Genomic DNA, 15,496 nt, shown 5'->3' with positions numbered 1-15,496 from the left:
ATTTTCAGGTTTTTAGACCGTCCATTACAACACGTGTTCCTTGCAGTTATTTTCATTCTTCCTTCATAAATGCGTACTTTATAGGGCATTCCACATGAAAAGGTGATAACCCGCCATTTGTAACCAAATCTTATTGGCTTCCCTCTAATGTACAGCTTACTTGAGGTCCTTCCAAAACAGGGTACCATGGGTTCATGAATGCTTAGATGCTTGTGAAGTACTCCAAACATGAGTAAAAATTTGTTGAGAATTCCATAGACGGGACTAACTTTAGCCATTTTACGCAAAATTTTGGCGTATTTTTATCTCTTTTTGGCATACCTATTGTCTCACATACCAAATGAGTTAGCATTCTGCTGAAAACCTTATCAAAAGCCGCCCATTCAGATACTCCTGCACGTTCTGAGCATTTTTCTAAAAGCTAATGCTTCGCACCTTTCTTTTTTTGTCCTGAGTGAGGTCAGGTAGAGGGGTAATATGGGCATGTTTCCACATTGGTATACGTCTTCTCTTCTTGTTAGTTGGATCTGGAATAGCCTCTTCTTCAAAGTCGTCACATACAACATCAACCTCACCAACAATTTCCTGTGGCAACATTTTATTGTGCTCTAAGAGACCTGTCATCCACTTGTTCCACATTGCTGCCATCACTACCAGCTGGTATTCCTGTTATAGCAATTTCAACATCACCCCCAATGTCTTCAATAGCATCAACAGCATCTCTCAGGAACTTATGAGGATTGATTCTTGGGCAATATAACATTGTTTACCTATAAATTAATTTGAAACAATGTAGGTGAATATACCATAATAAAGAAAAGTATATTATAAAACTTGAATAGAAAGAAATGCTAACAGTAGTCTCTCTATACTTCATAATAAATATCACTGGTAGCTAGGCTACCTACGTTCCTGAATTGCGCAGGTTGAAATAAGATGCGGTAGCGACACTGAATAAACTCGAGAATGTCGCATTTTCTCCGACAGAGAATTAAGACTTTGAACAAAGATAACACATTTTTATGCTATTTTAGGTAGAATACACTCTAGATACTATCTATGTATAATTAGCAAGATAGTATATTCTTATAATTATGACAAATTTTTTACAGTAATTCATGACTACAAATGTAGTCACTGGGTTTGTCTGGATTAAAGGCAAGTTACCCAAGATCAGACACAGTAAAAGTACAATTAGTTGTCATTCCAGCAAATTCTGAGGTTATTATGTCACAGTTAGACTCACCAAAACAACTTCGTAGCAATGAAAAACATATACCAGCCTTACATTCCAATATGAAAAGCTAGGAAATCAAATCTTGAACCACATATCCCAAACCATGAAATTCCTTATAACAGTGCCTCCATAACGTAGACACATCATACTGGGGACATTCACTCAATTCAAAATTCAGTAAGCATTTTAACACTTCCAGAAAACACCCGAAAGCAATCAGCTATCATCAGCTGAAGTAATCATGTCCAAAAATTGCATTCAATACTTGCATAACTTCTATAAGGAAAAAGCAACTCCTATTATAAGATCTGACCAAGCCTTTCAATGGAATCATTTATATCAGTTAAGCATTCAATCAGTGAGGTACCCTACAAAACTCAGACAATTTCCTTATCTCAACTGACATGTAAAACCATTGTACTATAAACCAGCCTTTGCATTCAGTAAATTCTCGATATTTCTCACAGAACCACAAAACTCCATCATGTCATTGCTACAAATTATCTAAGTAGATTTGTCAAACCTGTTTCTGTTCATTCTGTGACAAACACATCGATCAAAATTCCATCAAGACTCGCAATAACACACCCCTTTTCATTCTAATTACTGATGATGTTATTATTTTGCATGGTCTCTTACACATCCTCTAAAAACATGGCCGTTATGGTATTTATCCCTCCTTTATGTCAAGTACACGAATTAGTGTTAGCCTAAAACGCGAAGGCGTTTAAGCCCCAAGCTGGTACCCCCTTTTGAAGAAACTGCATGTGTCCAGAATATGATTAAAAGTATTGTCATATACTAAACTAAAGGATAACTTTGAGCTTTCTACATCTTCTGATCCATTTAATTTATACCTTTCAAGACATCTAGCAGGATATAATTCATATTCAATACTTATCAATAATTTTCTGAGACAAAGTTTTGTGTAAAATAGCATAAAAAAAAAGTACTTGATACATTTAACCAAACTGCCAGCAACAATTTTAAGTTCTGCTCAAGAAAATAAACTTTCTGATCTCAGTAAATGGTGTTCTACAAGTTATAAATTGCATTTTATATCAACAAATTGATATATACTTGGCCAGGAACTGATATTTTTAAGAATGAAATAAAATAAGTTGTAAGTAAAGAGTGTCAATTCCAAATAAATAATTCTCAGAAATAATTTTTCCTATAAATTATCAGAGAATCCGAAATCATTCGTATAAAGTATTTTTACACCTAAGTATATGAAGTAATTTTCTTCCATATCAGCAGTGCAAAGACGACAGTCTTATTTGCAAAAATCTCTGAAAAATCAAACAACTCTGATCACAAATATCTACAAGTAAATTTATCCACAGAGCTCCAAGGTAGGGTTGCAATCAGCTACAAAGTTATTTATACCAAAACTAACGTCTGACGATATATATCGTAAATTCATGTCTTTTGCTTAATGTTCCTCGGTTTCTTCATGATTAAATACAAGACACAAGTTCTGTAAAAAGACATGGGAGACAATCCAGCACGAAATCTCACAGAAAGCTACAAACGTCATGTCAAAATGTATGAAAATCATAGATTTTCTAACATTCACAGAAAAAAAATGAACTAGGTTTTTTTGGCCATTATCATGTTCGCTAAGAAATTCAGGCTGTGGAAATCTACAAGGTCACTCCACCACATCATAAGATACATGTCAGGGCATCTGCTTAGGTACAAATACAGCCGTAAGAATGAAAGTTAAGGCATGTCTCAGTGGTAACCATACCATTCCCCTTGGACTACCTATAAGTCTTCTTTCACATTTGAGAGGGACTGGAAGTCTTCAGATGAGACTGAGAAAATGGGAATACATCTGGTAAAGCATAAGTTCAGTATACAAAGGCTTTTCCCATCTTAGCAACCAAGTTAACTTAGAAAACAGCTCTTCATACGAGCCTCAAAGCTGATAACTGACCAGTTATTTACATCCTGATGAGGACACTCCATCCTTGGGGCACTGCAGTGCTGACCCAAAGGAGTTTTTTACTTTAATTCTTTCCAGTTTTACATATATAATCTTTTCAGTTTTCTACCTAAACAATGTATATATGAGGGCTTTTGTACTTCAACTTACATCCCTTAATAATGAGCAATAATTTGTAAAGTTTTCTTCAAATGTCCGGATTTCAGATTTATAAATGTTTAAAAATCACTGCTCTAGTTCTCACTTTGTCTTAATTACCAAAAACATACAGCCTCCCTTCTCAAAAGTTAGGACATCATGAAACTCAAAATTTAGATCAGGGCACAATATAATAAACTCCTCAAAATTTACAATGCAAACTTTGGAATTCACTTGAGAATTTGATGAACACTAATGTCTTTACACTCAGTCTTACCACAATGTCATACCTAACAGCCTGGGATCCAAACATCTGTGATCATGGAACGACAGAACACCTGTAAGCGTTTGGCATGAGTGTGTTTAGAGTAAGAATTTAGTGTGTAAGAATTCGAGCTTGAGAGTGTGAGGTGCCAAGTCTGTGACTTTCAATAAAAGTGTGTAGTCACAGAAGAGGGCGTTAAAAAGCAAAAGCAACATACCAAGTGTGCAAGACTCCTCCAGCAACAGGAGTCAAGCATGCAATTATGCTGTAAAGCATATAAGGAATACAAGGCAAATTCACCAGAGTATGCAATATGAAATGATGCTTCGTAGAACCATGGAAAGGATTTGGTAAAGTACAAATGTGATTGTCTGAGTCAGAGAGAGAGAGAGAGAGAGAGAGAGAGAGAGAGAGAGAGAGAGAGAGAGAGAGAGAGAGAGAGAGAGAGAGAGAGAGAGAGAATCACAAAACTTCTTTATAATAAAGTATGGGTTTCATTACAGCATAAAGCATAATGGTTTTCTGATGCCAAGAATTCGAGTGACCAGCTTCAAAGTCATGCTGTAAATTTGCACTGTGTTTATATATAAAAGCTTTTATGGGAGACTGAAGGAATGCTCTTGAACATGTAGCATGTGAACTGAAGTTCACAAGAAGGAAAGACTATTAACCACTGAAAGGCAAGAGTAAGAACCAGGAGCAATGCCTAAATATTTATATAAATTCAGAATATCTCATGTCTAAATCGAGTTTCTGTAGCCAAAAAATATTGGTACTTTAGACCTCGGCAGACACTGGGCAACTGGGACAATTTGTATAATTCCCAGTCTGCAAATTTAGTTCATCAAACCTACATTGTAATGTACACATGGTGTACCATAACCAAGGAGACACTGGATATTTAAATAGTTGTCAAGCTTTTTTTGTTGTGCTAATTTTAATTTTACCAGTTGACTGGATAAAATGCAGTCTATTGCAAAATTACAATATATGAACATCTGCCTGCAACATAGCACTAGCCATCTTTCAGCTAAATGAAAGTTATGAGACCTAATGAGAACTGAGCAAAAAGGCTGAAATACATAAGTCCTCATACAAACTACAACAAAATCAATGTACATTTCAGTATTACAAAGTTTTCCCATTATTCACATTTTACAGAGTTCAGATTTTGAAAATTACAATTAACTGAACTTGCTTGAACCATATTACTTCAATTCCGTGGAAATTGTATGAAACATGTTAAAACTCAGATAAAATAATTAAAAAAATGATCTACAACTTAACATAAAAACTATCCATATGTCAAGAAACTTTAACATTTCAAGTTCTTAAGTTTACAAAAGCCTATAAAAATTAATGTGAATTTCTCAAACAATTCATGTTAACAAAACAAAATGCATCTAAGATATATCTTGATAAACTGTAACAACAAACATTACTAAAATTCAATGGGAATTGTATGAAACATGCTAAAAATCAACAAAAAAGTAAATAAAAAATTATTTATACCCTATGCTAAAAAATTTCTATACATCTAAAACTGCAACTCTGTAAGTTTATAAAATTTACAAAAAACCTATTATTGTACTCAGAAATATTAAACATGAATTTCTCAATTTATGTAAACATAGCCACAAGCATTCACGATATACCTTGGTAAATGGTAACTACAAACACCGTACGAACTGATTTTATTCCTCAGGGGAGACAGATCTCTTCTGTCAAGACCTCTTCTTAATAATGACACTGGTACTTGACATGACTTATATGTCATATGGCTTCTCAGTTATTCTTAAGAAAATGGCTACTAAATGTCATCCCTGTACTTTCAATCAATCCCCTTTAATCTCCCATTTTGCTGTCCAACTTCTTCAACCTGCCCTTACTCCAATTTACACCTATCGTGAGAACCTTACGAGGCAAGAGACACTTGTTTAATAGCAGCAGATGACTGAATATCAGTTCTCCTAATTGCTGAGAAGTCCAATAAGGGAGGAATTTCTCTTATGTATCAAAAGTCTTGGAAGTGGTTAGTCTAGTGAAAAATACTGACTAGTTTTCCAGATAATTTAAGTCCTTCAAGGAGGTTTACCTATAAATGCAGCATTACACAAGTACATTACAGAACGGTCTCACGATCGAGTGTGCCTAAGTTCAATAAAAATATCCTGCTTAACAAATGTAAAAACTTCTCCTACAGAAGTATTTTTTACTTTAGGTTATTAATCCAAATACCTAAAACATGATTCACTAAGTCATCACACTCACCTTATAATACCACATTCATATTTGGTACTTACTAATTTACATACCTAAAATAATAGCAATACTATGAATTTCTGTGTAGCCCTCGCAATCTGGATTTGCTAAGAAATTCACAATTTCATGATTGAATTGGTGTTCATTAAAAATCCACAACTATATCAATAAACTGTATTATACTGGGTAAAGTTAAAAACTTTTAACAGACTTTCAAATGACTGAACAGTGTTCCTCCTCGGTGTTTAAGTTTAAAATAAGAGTAGAGAATCGGCAGTTTTACCAGGCACTCTTTGGAAAAGGAGGCTAGAGGATAATGACTTATCACCAAAATAAAGTTTTGGGTGTCATCTGTTACTTCCATATTTAACTAGTCCCAACCTCTTTGATCTTCTAACTTGCAATGCTGCAACTGCATTTATCCTGTTTTCGACTACCTGTGGCGCATAGGTGCCGTAGTTGAAACATCCACAGGGACATCGGCTATCTGGTCTCAATCTGGCACCCCCAAAACAGACTGAACAAGGAACTTCTCTCAGATTTCTCAAGGCTTTGCTAAGCAACCAGAACTTAATTTCCACTTCCAAGGAAGCTTGTTGTCCTCAATTTTACAGTACGGCAAACATGGAGAATTCCTTTGCTTCAAAAGAAAAATTAAAAATTCTGCTAAAAGACACCCACACCAGTGCTTCGATGAAAGGTCATATCCTCTTGCCCCTCTTCTAAACTCTGTCTAGGAAACCTGCCTACTTATTATTTTTATTTTCAACATAAACAATTAGGAGGAACACCGTTCAGGTGTTCTTCGTCTGTGTTTAAGTCTTTATTTGCACTGTTTAACTTTTACCCATAATATAGTCTACTGATATAATTGTCTAGTTTTAAACAAGATAAAAATACTCAATAACATGTACCTTTAATTTCATTTACTAACATACCTAAAATATCATTCTGTGGTATAACAAACAGCCCTGAACTCAGTACTTGTATTAACCTGCATATGCTTACAAATTCATATACTGTACTGTGCTAAATTACCTATGTCAACAGTATCAAATGCCCCGCTATAAACTAACAATATTTCAGTCTTACACCTGCATATGCCACTAGTGTTTCAAAATATGCCAAGATAATAATGGGCCTGATAATATTCTCTGAAGTACTTTAAACATTAATTTTTAATTCATTTATGCTTAACGTTAAGTAAGATGCATAATTTTCATGGCAAACTTTATGAACATATGTTTCATTTAATTCCTTTAATGTCAATTTCTCCAGGTTATCAAATTTGAAATATAAATTAAACTAAATTCAGAAATACCTCCTATCCTACACTGTAATCAAGAAAATAATCTGGTCTTTGATACATATTCCTAGCATATAATCATGTCCAACATTTATGTTAATGGGATCATTTCCTACTTGATCCAAAACACTGACAACAATAACATATTTAATGTATGAAAATGTTGCTGTCTCTTGAAGCTAAATTCTTCATCATAGTAGGTAACTGTAGAACTTCACTGGGAGTTCTTCGTCATAGCGGATAATTATAGAAATTCACCTTGAGACTAGTGTACACTCAACTTGTCTTATTTATGTTTGCCAGCTATAGACGTAGCCAGTTTCCTGAAGAGATGAAGAAGTAGTTAATGACATTATGTGGCATAAAGATCTTTTGGCTTATTAGGTTTTAGGAGGTTCCAAGTATCCTATACAGAAGTCCCTATTACCAAGAGGGATACGGACTAGTGCTGGGTGTCTTTATTGTGGTCTTTCATCAAGGACACCTTAATGAAATTTTTTTTAGTCACAGCTACTATATATATTATCATTATTATTTAGTCCCAGCCTCAGTATATATTAAAGTACTCAAACATTGAACTGTAATTCAAATTTCACTAAATTAAAAGTCTGCAAGTCCAAGTTTCAATTGGCAAAATACAGCAAATAGTTCTATGTCCGCATTAAATAACATTATTATTATTATTACTAACTTTTCACAGCTCTCAAAAGAGCTCTTCTTAAATCTTATAATTTTCTAAAGATTCAAAATTTATAGGGAAAACTTTCAGCGTTGAAGATATCCAAAGTTGAAAATACGCCATCAAGTTACTTGGATTGTACACTGGGTATTCTTGAATAACTATTATGTCCATTAGAGTTTAAACAAACATCAGAATGTTTTGAAACACCAGGATTTAACAAAATATGCTGTACAATCATTTTAAATACCTGTTGGGCTGGGACAAAATTCCACATAATTTACTGATGGTTATTATAACTTAATAGGTGGACTGCTTTGTGTATAAACACCAAATTAGATTCTACTTTATATAGTCACTCATTGACAGTATTTTAGAGACATATTAACCCACACTTCAATAGAACATTTTTAAATTCTATCAAAGCCTTACCTTTATCTATACATCAAACAAGTGTTAACCCACTCAAATGCAGGGCTCTAACTCCGACTCCTCATACTGACTGCAATTTTCCAAGATACTCTGCCTGCAGGAAGAAAACACATATCAGATCCTGGTAATGTATGTTCAAGCCACTGCTATAAAAAATGCTATGAAATCTTGTACACAGGTCAAAATCAGTTGAGCATTATTTTAAAATCTTCCAGAAACACCAAGCGAAATTGCAAGAAAAATTAATAAACTTTCATGTGATAGCATCACTGCTTCATTAACTCAACTTCAAAGTTGCACTATCATTTTCTCATAAAAAAATTAGTCATATTTTAAAGAAGTATATGGTTCAAGTAGAGAAGCTTCATCAAGTTCTGCAAAACACTTGCAAGGTATTTAAGATTACAATAATAGTGATCACTAAATCTAAAGCCACCCTTCTCTAAGCAGATAAGACGAAAGTAAAAGTTTATAGATTTTACATCTAGCTTTAGTCATACTTGCAAGGAATAACTGTCCTGTTTATATTGCGTGTACTTCTAATGAATTTTTACCCAATGGTTCTTTGAAGTGAAGAGTGGTTTCAACGATTACCAAACCTGACACTGACCTTAGATTTCTACGCAAGCAGCTATGTAAACTTTTGTTATCAAAGTTTGTTCAAAGATTTCCATTGGGCATTTCTCTACTTCTGATTTTATTCCCTCTTCTTTACTTTTCCTTTGTTAGATTTATGTGCAGTCCATTTCTGTGATCCATAGTCAAAGGTCATTCTCCCTTGCGGCTGACCCCTGAGTCAGAAGCCACTGTCTCTTATTGTACATTCCTTTCATTCTTGACACGACCTTGAACAATTGATACCATAATCTTTGTGGTTTGTTATCCTTCTCTTGCATTTTCCATTCTTTGGGCCCTCCTCTGCTAGAAGATTCTGAGAGTTAAGTGACTATCTTGCACTAGATGCAGTACTAAACCTGCGGATAAGAATACAGTATCTCTGTGAAGAAAACTTACTGGGATATTTGATGCAGTCTAAAACCTTGTTGAATACAAAAAATTTCCTTACGTGCTAGTCAAGATGGTTTACCTACATACCATCTGACCTTACATAGTGAGTACTGTACAAAAATTGGGTGTCCAATTACAACTGGGAACAAGCCCAATTTCAAAGTTCATTATATGTTAGAAAAGCAGTCTGAATACCCTTCGTAAAAGCACAGTTCAATGCTAAAAACCTGAAGGGCAATTGCTCTACTTACAACTTGCATTCTATGAAAGGGTTCATCCACAGTACAGTAAAATGTCATACACACTAGTCTGTAACTGATCACATGTCACAAAAAGGTTGAATCCAAGTCAACGACTTACAGGCAGTTCTACCCAGAATTTGCAACTGCTGGGACCTAAGTGTTCATTCAGCACTGAAAGGAAAGTTGAGAGTAAAAAGGTCTGAAAGGTGTAACAGGAGGAAAACCTCGCAGTTGCACTATGAAACAGCTGTTAGGAGAGGGTGGAAAATAAGATGGCAGATAGACAATATGAACAGAGGTAAAATAAAAGGAATGGAAGGGGTTGCAGCTAGGGGCTGAAGGGACGCTGCAAAGAGCCTCAAATAATGTCTACAGTACACTGCGTAAGGTGCACTATGAAATTCTGCTTTCCATTTTACTAACAACTGGATCAGTGAGCAAATAAATTGTACCTAAATTAACGTCCAATATGTTTTCAGATATGTCTACTGTACTGAATAAAATCATACGATTCTTTATCTTTGATTAGATCTAGATAAATGATACTACATACTTCCTTACCATTCAGTAGTAATGGATACATTATGATGATTGTTGTAGAAAGTTCCAGCTACTTCAATCCCCTTTGCAGTGGAAATGATGATATTCATCATGCACGATGACTGCAGACCTACAAAACAACACAGTTATTACTGTAATGTCTTAAAATGCTACCACATGTGAACATACCTTACAACTACAACAAAGTCTATATGCTTGAGATATCTTGTATGTTATAAGTTACCTAATTCATATTTTGCCATTCTGTTACAGCACTAGAAAAACTTCATTGATATTTTGCAACAACGTTGAATTTGAACAGTTTCCCTCACTTTCACGCTTACAATTCCCAAAATGACAAATTTTAAATCAATTTATATTTTTCATAACTTTGCTGTCTTAACACAAGGGAAAAATTCTCTAGCGCCAGCTGGAGTCCGGTTAAAATAAAAGTTACAAGGAATTGGTGGCATTGGGAGATGGCCAATCCCATACCACCATCTCAGAAGCATTAGATCAGTTTTTCTCTGACCGCCTTTGTAGGAGGATGGGAAATATATGAAGACATGGCCACATATTAGTTGGTGGCTAATGAGAACTACTGTAATGAATAATGGTATTTCTCATGCAAAAACCAGTTTCTCAGACTATCAATGAAAAATTCTAAAGCATGCCAAAGTTCTAATACATGTCAGAGCCCTTTCCTGTTGACTCAAATACTATAACAAAATGTTCCATTCAGCCTTATTTACATGCAGTGACTTTCAAACACCTTTAAATGCGGACACTCTTAAGAATACCATACCACGTTTATAAATGCACTCTCAGCCATAAAGGAAATCAACATGATTGGCAACCATCTGTCCCTTTGAGCAAATTAGCCTACTTCCTTTGGCATTATGTCAATTTCCAAATTCCGATGCTAGGATAAAATGAGTAATCAGGTCAAGGCAGCTTCATAACCAAGTGCTTTTAGCTAACAACTGGGAAAAACAACATTCTAAATATTATTATATGTCTATTTAAGCATCCACATGGACTACTGCACAACAGAGTAATAACTTGCTACAACAACCTTTTCTCAATTTCAGCAACTACTGTAACTACATATCCGTTGTTTTAGGAGAAATTATTTTCATTACCTTTGAATATTTTCAGCCCCTTACCACAAACACCTTATACTTTCAAACGAAAAGATCAATCCTGTAACACCTTTCCTCTCTTAATAGCCTAACATTTTGCATCGCAGCAAAAAAGTGCAAAAGGGGTACACGTACAGGCTATGTCAGAGAATGTTTTGACTTAAAATACTTGGGGAGCCTACATCTATAGTACAAGATACTTAAAGAACCTAACCTACAAAAATGCACCAACTCTCCTATTATCAGACCTATAAATCCTGTGTAACTTGCATTACTGTCATCAATTCATTAACTTTTGATGAACTACATGCCAATACAGAAAGCTAACCAATCAAGGCTGAAAATTAATAGATGTATGTTTAACCTAAAATGCTCAAAACCTCACTCACTACAGTAATTGCTTTTAAGCATGAAAAGCAATATTACCACTTTATTACCCAACTGACGATTCATCTGACCTGACTCAATCTCAATTACACTGCCTTAAACCATGCTTTGCCTCCTTTGGACCCCCAAATAACACTAAACATCGGAAACATGGACTAGGCTAAGCTTCTATTTGGAGGTAGTACAGGAGCCTGATCCTGTCATCCTGAAAACAGCCCTAAATTCATACTAGTACTGCCGATAGAACTAAGGCTCCATTGCGTAACATCGCCCACGGATTGCGAAAAAGACCATTTAACACACTTTTCCTAGTTCACACCACAGCCAGACTCTCTGAACCAGCATCTATCTCCTGACGATTCCTCAGTCTTGCTACACTCTAAAACCAAAAATAATTCACCACGTCTTATACATACACCTTAACCTACTTTATCTTTAAACTTCTACACGTATCTTGAGGTACACTTCTTATGACACTACAACACAGCCTAGAATCTTCAGATCTCACTTCTTCCATTCCTTTGCCTAATCCATATCTCACTCTCCTGCAATTTTGCCAGCACTTTCACTGGCTGAAAAATGACATGAAAAAACTACCAAAAGTTCTTATACTAACTTCTGAGGTTCATGGAAAAAAAAATTGTCAAAACATCCAAGGATTTCTACCAAAATAATCTTTCAATCACTTCAGGGGGATTTTATGTCCTCAGTCGCAAGATAATATAAAAAATAATGTCAAGATTCAATTACCTAGCCATCAATTGGTATACAGCCTAACCTTAGCATTGAATACATTCCTGCCTAAACCCCTACTGTGAGTTTTAGGCTAGAGGCTACAGTCTTGGCTACCCATGGCAAATATACAATTTCATTATTACTCATAACAGCAAATTTAAAACATGATGTATTGCTAAAAAGCCTACACCACAATTACGAGGTAGTCTTAAAGAGTACAACATGGCCGACTAGAAGTGATGTTTAAAGGCTATATTTTTTTTTTAGCAGGTTATAACCTAATCATATATCACTTTAACCTCACCAATACATTCATTAATGAACTTTTACTAAGCCTGGACGAGACTTACTCGGTATAATAAAGGAGAATTGTCAATTATGCAACAAAATGACACGGCTGGTGGGTTAATGACTACATCCATCAAGTCACAAGACGTTTCTCTAATACAATCCCAGTCACCTTTGAACGATGTTTGACATCATTATTTGACAGATTCTGAAAATTTTATCTGTTTAATTGATAGTTGATGTAACAAACTCTTTAAAAAAAATACTTATGTCGGTATTTGTCGACACTTCTGAGTTGCAGATTCAATTAACCCAGGCTAAATGAATGGTTCAACATCATACTTTTAAACTGAAAATCCCTTCCTTAGGACAGCTGATATATTATAAAACTATAAAAAAACCAATTGTTAAAGAAAACTGCAGTTAAAATGGACCGAATAATTAATATATATTAAAGAAACAGCAAAAAATATTAGACGTTCTTACGAAAGCGTCATAGTCCTCGCTCGATGGCTGCCGTCCTCCATTTGGTAGAGGCAGAATTATTTACAATCTTATCTATAAAAATTACTTATTTTCAGCTATATTTTAATAAAAATTAAATATAAATAATTAAAATATTGTAAAATATTCGTCATCCAATCTATAAAACGGTTTTATAACGTTTTCGTAATTGATTTTCGGCTTTTTTGGACCAGCTGACGCCATCTGTTGACATTTAGGGTAATTAAAAAAAAAAAACAAATAATAAATAATAACTGACAACTTTATTTGTTGACATCAAAGATTTAACCTTGAATTTCCCGTAGAATGGAAAAATTTATCAAATTGAGATGACAAAGATATTAAAGATGTATTCTTGTTTTCTTTTATCCTAAATTTTATTCATTTTGGTCTCATTAAAATGCTGAAATATATAAAAAATAAAAACATTACATAGCAACTCTTACAATTCTGGCATTTTGCAATATGTAGCTATTGTCTAAGCTTCATTAATTTCATAAATAAAAATATAATAATTTTATTTTGAGCTTTAAATATAAATTAACCCTACTTCAATTATTATTTAGTGATAATAAACAGCTATTACCGGTGTGCTTTGTTTAAAAGTGATGAAATTTCAAGATATTTTGCCATCAAAGTTTGGTAAAAGAAACGGCAATACGAATGATCAAAGTTGATGCTCGTTTAAAATAAAAAACGACGTAATATTTAAAAAATTGTTTAAAATTAGTATTAGTTCAACGTACCCAAGAAAAATAAATTAATCATATAACTTAATAGCTTAAAAAGTTAATTTTTCGAAATATTATATATTTATCGCAGATTTTATTAAGTTGTCTTGTAAAATGGAAGCTGACATAATTCACAATCTGAAACGGAACTAAAAGTAAATACAATAACATTGAAATCGTTGCATGGAAAATGAGGTTATTATCTATGGAAACGAAATTAATATAATAAAAATGCGTTTCATCGATTCCGCAAGCACACAATAAAAAGATTTAGGCGAAATAAGGATAAACATAGTTAATAGCAGTATCTTGCAAGTACATAAGACATAGTCTATGGTTTTAAGAGCACTGTGTGAAAAATCACTCTCTTCAGTATGCAAATGAATTAAGTGATGAATAACGACTAATTAGCTACTAAGACTAGTTGGCTGAAGTTTCGTTAATTACTTAGATAATTATTATACAAAATTATCATTGGTAACTTATCAAAACAGCGTAACTTTAAGGCTTTTGATATAAGGTTAATAATGATTAAATGAATTAGACTTAGGCAGATTAAAACAAAAATATACAATGTTTACGATATTATCATGAAAAACAGTTTATTAGTATCTTTTAACAATTTCATTCCACAGGCGTAGTCTTTATTTTTAGGCCTGTTTCCCTGCAAGAAATTCGTCTACTCTGTTTTGTCAGCTGGTGATTTCTAATAAAAGCTTATTGTTTCTTTCATTCAAAAATCCAACCATACAACTGAATTTCTATTTTTATACAATAAGTACACAATAAGTTTTATATATCTTAAATAGAATTTTCAGTGATTTGCATTTTGTTGAAAAATAAACATTCTTTGAGGATTTCCGCTTAAGAACTTTTGGTAACACAAAACAAAGCAGACGAATTACTGGCCAGGAGAGCGCACGAACTTTTAACTTTTGAAAATGTAAAAACTTCGTTGAAGTTTTGCATAAATTATTCAGAAATAAACAACAAACTTAACCTAAGTGCTTTTTAATGCCCACATACATATGGTCACCAAGGGATCTTGTAAGATTACCAAGATATATCAGAACTTGACAGAGAGAGAGAGAGAGAGAGAGAGAGAGAGAGAGAGAGAGAGAGAGAGAGAGAGAGAGAGAGAGAGAGAGAGAGAGAGAGAGAGAGATCTACTGGAACTGCAAAAATTCTAACTAAAGTTGACAAAATAAAGAATTTTTTAGCACAAGAACGATGCAAAAATAATGGCTGAAACAAGAAACGCATGTTTAGATTGCTTTACATTATTTTTATAAAATCATTTGAAAGTTATGAATCAAATTTGCCACGTCTAAATCCACGGAAAAATGGATTTATACACGGAAAAGCAGAACGTTCGTTCTCACATCAAGTGGCTTTATCATGCTTATTGAAGGTCTAGGCTATTCTTTGTCTACACACCAAGATCACGCCCAAAAATAGGCCTACTCAGAATAATTATTTCGGCTTAAGACGTTTCTTACCATGTGGGAAGAATAGTGTAAGCAATACAATATAACAGCTGGAAAGAACTTTCGATTTATTCAAGAGAAATATATGTTTTTTGAACAAAGTTTGCCTGTTTGTATGATCGAGTAAGTGTATGCATGAAGGCCTTGTCTTTATCCCTCAAA

The 15,496-nt window shown here is 34.0% G+C and overlaps 1 long non-coding RNA gene across 2 annotated transcripts; it reads right to left on the bottom strand.

Annotated features, from left to right (window-relative positions):
* Positions 1 to 299: 299 nt before the first annotated feature.
* On the bottom strand, positions 300 to 13,297 carry LOC136828223 (uncharacterized). Of its 2 annotated transcripts, none has more exons than XR_010849963.1 (5): positions 13,099 to 13,297; positions 10,082 to 10,190; positions 8,881 to 9,244; positions 8,271 to 8,364; positions 300 to 7,482 (listed from the first exon to the last, which is right to left on the bottom strand). It is a non-coding gene; the product is annotated as an uncharacterized lncRNA (long non-coding RNA). The 2 variants fall into 2 exon arrangements; XR_010849964.1 differs by lacking the exon at positions 13,099 to 13,297 and adding an exon at positions 12,675 to 12,901.
* Between the last annotated feature and the right edge of the window lie 2,199 nt (positions 13,298 to 15,496).

Source organism: Macrobrachium rosenbergii, chromosome 42 (assembly GCF_040412425.1).
Source record: "Macrobrachium rosenbergii isolate ZJJX-2024 chromosome 42, ASM4041242v1, whole genome shotgun sequence".
Lineage (NCBI taxonomy): Eukaryota > Metazoa > Arthropoda > Malacostraca > Decapoda > Palaemonidae > Macrobrachium > Macrobrachium rosenbergii.
This window is presented reverse-complemented; position numbering and strand designations above follow the sequence as displayed.